This window comes from Nicotiana tomentosiformis, chromosome 11, assembly GCF_000390325.3.
Source record: "Nicotiana tomentosiformis chromosome 11, ASM39032v3, whole genome shotgun sequence".
Classification (NCBI taxonomy): domain Eukaryota; kingdom Viridiplantae; phylum Streptophyta; class Magnoliopsida; order Solanales; family Solanaceae; genus Nicotiana; species Nicotiana tomentosiformis.
Window position 1 is genome coordinate 118,136,584 of NC_090822.1, and position 6,000 is coordinate 118,142,583.

Below are 6,000 nucleotides of genomic sequence, written 5' to 3' on the forward strand. Positions count from 1 at the left end.
CACCCTTAGCAAAAGGTAGCTTCACCCCTGGCTCAGGGACGCAATTGTACAACTGACACAAACACACATGGACAAATACTAAGAGAAAGACTTTAAGCAAGAGTGCTTCTATCCATCAGCTTAAGTTTCAACCTCCTATTTAAAACATTTCTTGCCTAGACTATTCAGAATCAGAAGTACCAGAACTATCTTAGTTATGCTTCTGTACTATCATGAAAAAAACTACGAGGACCTTCTAGTTGGTAAAAACTTCACCTGTGGTTATACTCAACTTCATTTATTTATCTAAAATAGAACTATTTTTCATTGTTTGTCATAGAAAAAGGCAAAGGAATGTAATTACCTTAAGCAGAAGAATGAAAAACATGATATAAGGAAAATTTCTTCATAAGGGAGCACATAGGGAGTACTAACTTAATATCCCCTTACCTCTTTTCCTATACATCTGATAATATTTCAAAGCTGATTTTGTAATCACAAAGTTCACTCAAGCCGACATCCTAAAACTATTGCTTTAGTCATTTTGATAAAGTATTTGGTTTTTGTGTGACATATAAAAGCAGCTAGCTCTTTTACTTTATGAGAAAAAAGGGCAGTGGTGCACTAAGCTCCCACTATGCGCAGAGTCCGGGAAAGGGCTGGACCACAAGGGTCTATTGTGTACCTTGCATTTCTGCAAGAGGCTGTTTGCACGGCTCGAACCCGTGACCTCCTGGTCACATGGCAATAACTGTTAGGATCGGGAACTCGGGTAGTGCGGAATTTAGACAAACAACGGTATAATGACAATAACAAAGACAATAAAATTTGATAACAACGACAATTAAAGCATATAAAGAAGATACAAATTTAACGTGGTTCGGTCAAAGTGACCTACGTCCACAAGCGGAGAGGAGCAATTTCACTATACCAACAAGAGTACAAAAGAGAAGAGTACAAAATTAAAGTAAATACTCTAATTAATCTCAAATGCCCTAAGAGAATAACCTCACAAGCTCACTCCAAAGAAAGGGTTCACACAAGTGTTTCTCAACACTTGACTCTCATACAAAACACTTTTAATAAAGGAGGAAAGGAAGAAACAAGAAATGAAGACTCAAATCTTGTTGGTGTATCTAAAATGAACTAATGACTTTCCCTTTTATAGGCAAAAAAGTTTTGGCCTCTTAGGTGTAAAAAGAAGAGATACAACTTGTGCAAATGATGTCCATCACACAATGCAATATTTTTGGGTCCCAAAGAATATTGCCAACAAAGTCTACACTTTGCAAAGATGTTTATGCTTATGTGAGATGAACTCCATTAGCCAAAATATTGACCATAATTACAGCAACTTTACCAGTTACGCCAAGGTTCGGCTTCGTAAATCTCTAACATCAGATTTTATGGTCACATCGTGTTGCATCATAAATCTCTAACATGAGAAGGAAATGCGGCTAATAACAACAGATCTGTGAATGAAACTGAAATAAGCACCAGAAACTTACACAGAAGTACGCAAAGTATAAGAAGGAGGACACCAGCACACGGGTAGAATATAAGCAGTTTGACCTGATGGGGGTACAGTCACGATCCAAAAATTCCACCACAGGCGTCATGATAACACATAGTTTCTAAAACTAGGTAAGCCAATTTCAATTACCTTTTGAAGCCATTTTTCTTTTTGAAACTAACAGCGAAAATAGTTACAATATACAATCTCCTAAGACTGGTAGTACTGAATCACGAACTCTAACTGAATACATGGAATGATCACGAAGACCCAATATACAATACTGTTTGATTACAAATTAACAGTACAATGAAATGAAAAGACTCCAAAGGATTGCGACGGCCAAGCAGCTCTACCTTGAATCCTTACGATCCTACTTTAACTCTGCTCAAGTCCGATATCTCCAATACCTGGTTCTGCACAAAAATGTGCAAAAGTGTAGTATGAGTACACCACGATCGATACCCAGTAAGTATCAAGACTAACCTCAATGGAGTAGAGACGAGGTATAATCAAGACACTCACTGGTCTAATAACCTGTGCAATATAATATACAAAATACTAGGAAACAGATAGCAATAAGGACAGGATAAAACAACCAGTGTTATGCGCAGCAAGACAACAAGAATACCATAAATATCACTCAACAATTAATAAATACATGTACGCACAATTAATTCAAGTTTTTCCAATAAATATCCTTCACATAAAATTCTTCCAAACAACTCTCTTTTAAAAGTAGTTTTCTCAAATAATTATTTTTCAAATATAATTCTTTTTGAATAAAAATCCTTCCAAATAAATATTTTGAATATAATTCTTTCAATTAAAAAGTCACCATGTGACACCTCATTTCATAATCATAAAAATACGGGTCTCAGCCTATTTTCATATTTTTCGTAAATACGGGTCTCAGCCCATTTTCATATTTTCACGGCACCTCGTGCCCATAATTAAATCATCATATTTTCCCGGCACCTCGTACCCTCATTTCATATCACAACTGAACGGACAATTCACATGCCAATTATCATTATCATTTCATCACAGCACCCCGTGCCCACATTTCATATCACAACTGCACGGACAATTCACGTGCCAAATATCCTCATTATTTACTCACGGCACCTCGTGCCCACATTTCATTTTATAATCCGCTTAGCCATAGGCCATAGGCTCTCAATTTTAACATAAATAAGATTGTTATCAATTTACCAACAACAAGACAAATTGCACAAGGTATAAAAATAAACACAAGAAAATCACAACATCACATGAAAATCATCAACACCATAACTCCACATCATCACATATCGTCCCTGGCAATAGCCACCCTTATCGCTCCTATTGCCACCCTTATCGCTCCACCCAGACAATATCAATAGCCACTCTTATCGCTCCTATTGCCACCCTTGTCGCTCCTATTGCCACCCTTATTGCTCCGCCCAGACAATATTTTAACAACACAACAACAGTGGAATGCTACCCTTATACCTACATAATATCAACGGTGAAATATCACCCTTATCTCCTCAAAATAATAATTCACACAACACAACAATTTACACTGCAACATAACAAAATCAATTCACATTACAGTTTGCTCAATGAACACAACAAATTTCAAGGATATAACAAAATTAATTAATTTTACAACAAATAGCCAAAGCTCCACACAATGTGTACAACACCCAGAAACAACCAATAGAGATAGAAATTACTCAACACAAAGCAAAGTCTTCATTAAATTCAAATTTTTAATAATTATATAAGCACCTCTTCTTAAGCTCATTTAATTACTTATTTGCAGAGAGAAAATCCATAATGAAATTAAATTAATATAATTATCAAACCAACAAATTCACAGAATTACATAAATAATCAAGTAACAATCACAACAAATTGTCATATAACAACAGATTCAACAACAACGAGGATTTAGGCACGACAAATAGATGATTAAATATATACCAACAATTACCCAATTTACCACACAATATGCTCAAGACTTTAACTCAATAAAAATTTACATATATAAGCCGAGTACGTACTCGTCACCTCGCGTACACGGCTTTTCACGTTTCACAAATGGCACATAAGACTCGATGTCTAAGGGATAATTCCCTCACTCGAGGTTAAACAAGACACTTACCTTTTTGAAGTTAGACCGATATTCCAAAATAGCCTTCTTGCTTGAATTGACCTCCGGACAGCTCAAATCTATCCAAATTAATTGTACAACCTTCATTAAAATTCATCGAAAATAATTCCGGATAATAATACGCCAACTTAAAATTTTATTCCAAAAAATCAACAAAAGTCAACGCGGGACCCGCCTCTCGGAACCCGACATATTTTTCATAAAATCCGAACACCCATTATGATACGAGTTCAACCATACCAATTTTATCGAATTCTAATAACAAATCGACCTCCAAATCTTAAATTTAAACCAAGAGGGTTTTCTAAATTTTTCAACCCAGTTCACTAATTTAGTGACAAAAACAATAATAGATTAATGTAATTTAACCAAAATCAAGTTAGGAATTCTTACCCCCAATGTTTTCCTTGAAAAACTCTCGAAAAATCGCCTCACCCGAGCTTCCTTAGTCCAAAAATGAAAGAATGACATGAATTTGGACTTTATTCTGGTGCCCAGAGGTTTGTTCTTCGCGTTCGCGAGACTCCCCACGCGTTCGCGATGAACAAATTCTTCAAAAGTCATTTTCAAACTCTTCTCAGATAGCCTCTAGCATAATGGTCATAACCTTTTGTACAAAACTCCAAATGATAAATGGTTTGACTTTCTGAAAACTAAACTCCAAGGGCTATAACTATCATTTGTTGCTCATCTTCAAATTCCTTATAAATTACGAGATATAAGCTTCCAAAATCAGCCCTATGCAATAGAGATTTCCAAACTCTTCTCGGACAGCCTATAGTGTATAAACCATAACATTTTGTACACAACTCCAAATATCAAATGGTTTACCTTTCTAAAAACTAAACACAAAGGGCTACAACTTTTATTTTTGGATCATCTCCAAATTCCTTATAGATTGCGAGATATGAGCCTCAAAAATCAGACGACGAATAACAAAATTTCCTTCTTCGCGAACGCGAAGAACAAAGTCCCAACAGCAAAATCCTTCTTCGCGAACGCGAAGAACAACACCAGAACCAGCAACCAGCAGCATCAAAACATCCAAACTTGGTCCGGAACCACCCCAAATCAAACCCGAGACCCCCGGGACCCAGTCCAATCGTACCAACTTGTCCCAATACATAACACGAACCTGCTCGAGGCCTCAAATCACATCAAACAACATCAAAGCCACGAATCATACCCCAACTCAAGCCTAATGAACTTTGAAATTTCAAACTCTATATCTTGTGTTGAAACACATCAAATCAATCTGGAATGACTTCAAATTTTGTACACAAGTCATAATTGATATAACGAAACTATTTTAATTTCCAGAATCGGATTCCGACCCCGATATCAAAAAGTCACCCCCGGGTCAAACTTCCCAAAAATTCATCTTTCGCCATTTCAAGCCAAATTCCTCTACTTCAAATAATTTTTCGGACACGCTTCTAAGTCCATAATCACCATACGGAGGTATTGACATCATCAAAATTCCATTCCGGAGTCGTCTTCGTACAGTTCCGACTACGGTAAAAATTCTAAGACTTAAGCTTGCGTTTTGGGGACCAAGTATCCCAAATCACTCCAAATCATCCGGTAACTGAATTCAATCACGCACGCAAGTCAATACACATAATAAGAAGCTGCTCAGGGCCTTATGCCGCTAAATGGGACTTAAATTCGTAAAATGACAAGTCGGATCGTTACAGGTACACAGGAAAGAAGCAGATTGCTAATGTCAAAAATGGCCAGAAGAATGAGAGAAGTGTTTGCCACAGGGTCCTTCTTTTGACAAATGTCCACGCGAAAAAGGCGTCATCTTCAGAAAATACTTGATACTGCATACATAAGTGAAGAAACATAAACTCAGAAACTGCAAGAAAACTATGTAAAATGCATTACTCTAAGGGGTACAGAAATAGGAAATCGGCAATAGCTTATTAATCTTTACTACTCAAAAGTTTCATTGAAACACTCTCCAATTTGCTAATATCATTATTAATCTTTAGTGTATATTCTCTCCATAACATAATTTCCACTGACCAACCAAATACCAAGAAAATAGAATCATTTTCCAAGAATAAATATTTTCTATGGAAAATGACTTCCATCATACCAAACGCACTTTGAATTCCGAAAGGAACTCACATCATAAATCTCTAAATGTGAAGGAAAAGCGGACAATTTCTTCTTTCCAGGCCGGACAGATTTTACCACACGATCACACCGGACTAAAAGTTTCTTCTTAAGCAGAATGTTGGCAATATCTTCAGGTTCCAAACTTCTGTCTGACTCGAGTATGTCATTCAGTTCTGAATGATTCCTCATAAAACTAACAAAATCTTTTCCTCCGAAATAC

General features: G+C 36.4%; 1 long non-coding RNA gene across 1 annotated transcript; it reads right to left on the minus strand.

Annotated features, from left to right (window-relative positions):
* Nucleotides 1-1,609: 1,609 nt before the first annotated feature.
* LOC138900722 (uncharacterized) lies at nucleotides 1,610-4,716 on the minus strand. The gene is made up of 2 exons (XR_011411939.1): nucleotides 3,645-4,716; nucleotides 1,610-1,908 (listed from the first exon to the last, which is right to left on the minus strand). It is a non-coding gene; the product is annotated as an uncharacterized lncRNA (long non-coding RNA).
* Between the last annotated feature and the right edge of the window lie 1,284 nt (nucleotides 4,717-6,000).